We start from the raw sequence: 2738 nt of genomic DNA on the forward strand, positions 1-2738 counted from the left end.
TTAGTTTTATGTTATTTATATTTATTTTTATGTTTTTGTAAGAGTACAATCAAAAATAATTTCAATTGGTGAAGAAAAGTGCATAATGGAGTGGTGCTCTGTTTGCATATATTTCAGTTTTTTAAGCATATCTCCCATTACAGAAGTCTAAATGACATGAATTTTTAACCATTAGAAAGTTAAAAGGCAGGACTACAACTTTAGTGTTAACCACTTTCCTAGTTCTAATCGTAAGCTTGTAAAAAACTTTGTCAATGTGAAAGTACTGCATCAAAAGAACAAAATTGAGCAGAACCTTTGAGAGCCACAGCTCTGGAAAATGAGAGCCACGGCATTCACCGTATTTTCTAAAAATAACAAGCTTATGGGATTTTGGAAGCTATGGCTTTTGGAGGCTATTTAAGGGGTCTTTTCAGAAGTTTTTGGGAAAAGGCAGCAAGCAATTTCTTTGAAGAAAAAGAGCCAAAAACAAAGCAAGAAAGCAAGAGAATTGGAGGGAGAATCAAGATCATAAAGCATCAACTATTAGTTTTTTTTTCTCTCTAGTTTTGTGTTTTTCTTATTTTCTTTGACTTAGATTAATGGCTAATTTTCTTTAGATGAAGTTTTTATTAGATATTATGAACTAAATTATTTTTCTAGGATTGTAATTAAACTCACACGTAATCTAAATTTTTAATCTCTTTCTTGCTTATCTTTAATGGGATTTAAATTGTTTATTCCAATTTGTTCTCAATGCATCTAATTGCCTGATCACTAATTAAATTGATTTAAGAACCTAAACAAACTTGGAAAATGGAGTTTAGTGTAGACTAAAATTGGGATAGCATATGATCACATAAATTGATTTATATATAAGATAAGTATATACCTATAAGTCTTATGTAGCTAGATTAATGCCTGAACTTAACGAATCTATTTTAATTTCAATTCATATAGGGATATAGTATTTTGGTTAAAATAGATATTTTTATAGATAAGTTAGGAGACTCTTATAAATAATTGAGGACTCTAGGTTAGCAATTCAACCCATTGAAATAAGTTAAGAAAGTTAAGATTTAGATGAAATGTGAGGGATATTATAATCCTAAGCTTATTGGATTTGCTTTTTACTCAATTATGTTGTTGCTTTAATTTTAATTAAATTAGTTTTAAGTTTAATTAGAATTCAGATTTTAATTATTTGAATAAGACTAAATTGTTCTAATTTTAGTTCTAAACCTTAAAATTTTAGATCAATTCTTTGTGAGATCGATACTCTACTTGCTTATATACTATCTATTCAATACGTATACTTGCATAGTAAAATTTTAACTGACACCTTTCCACTGCCAATCCTAAATCTTTGATAATAGATTCAAGATAAATCTTGGATAATAAATTCAAGATGTGGATCACATTTATGTACTAACATAAAGGCTTTAAGGGATAGTAGAGAGCTTGATAAAAATGAGGTAATCTTAAGAGTTGGTAATGCTACAAGAATTGCAGCAGTTGCCACTTGGACTTGAGATCTCATTTTACCATTGAGCTTATTGCTTGAGCTAAAAGAGTGTTACTATGTTCTAGCATTAACTAGAAAAGTCATTTTAGTTTCATACCTAGCTAAAAATGATGATTTCAAATTTAATATGAAAGGCAATCACTATATTGTCGTTCTAAATGATATCTTTTATGGATCTGCAATATGTCATGGAGTTCTTTATGTTAAGGATCTTGATAGCCCAATTCTCAATATAAATATTAAGAAAATAAGGCAAGACAACCCAAGCTGAACCTACATCTGACATTATAAACTTGGTCATATCAATGAGACAAAGATAGCCAAATTGCATAAACAAGGTTATCTAGATCCATTTGATTATGAATCATATGGAACTTGTGAATGTTGTCTCCCTGGTAAGATGATGAAGACTCCCTTTAATGGAAAGGTGAAATAGCGGGTATGGTCCTAGAGCTAATACATTCAGGTGTACATAGACCCTGAATCATACCAACTAAAGGAGCTTATTCGTATTTCATTACGTGTACAGATGACCATTCTAGATTTGGTTATGTGTACCTAATGAAATATAAGTTCGAAGCTTTTGAAAAGTTCAAAGAGTTTAGGGCTAAGGTTGAGAAACAAACTAGAAAGAGTACTTTCACTGTTAGATCGGATCGAAGAGGAGAATATCCTAACTAGGAGTTTTTAGGTTATTTAGCGGAATATGGGATTCTATCACAATGGACTCCACTTAGAACTCCACATCATAACAAAGTTTTAGAAAGCATAAACCAGAACCTATTGGACATGGTTCATTCCACGATAAGTAGGGCAGAGCTTTTCGATATCCTTTTAGAAAGATGTCCTAGAGACTATTGCTTACCTTAAAAACGAGGTTCCAACTAAATCAGTTGATAAAACAACATATGATATGTGTTATAGAAAAAAGCCAAACTTGTCTTACATAAGAATTTGGGGATGTAGGGCTTAAGTGAAGCGAGCATCATCTAATAAGTTTGGAGCTAAGTCAGAAAAATGCAAGTTTGTAGGGTATCCTTAAGAAACTGTAAGATACTATTTTTACAATCCCATCAAGCAAAGGTGTTTGTCTAAAAATATGCCACTTTCTTGGAGAAAGAGTTTCTACTTAAAGGGACTAGTGGGAGTAAAATGATTCTTGAAGAGGTTTAAGAATCGCAAACTGACATCCTTATGGAACTTGAGCCAATGGTTAAAGCGTTAAATACTCAAA

Source organism: Theobroma umbraticum, unplaced genomic scaffold (assembly GCF_002168275.2).
Source record: "Theobroma umbraticum cultivar Fairchild unplaced genomic scaffold, ASM216827v3 scaffold_299.0, whole genome shotgun sequence".
NCBI lineage: Eukaryota > Viridiplantae > Streptophyta > Magnoliopsida > Malvales > Malvaceae > Theobroma > Theobroma umbraticum.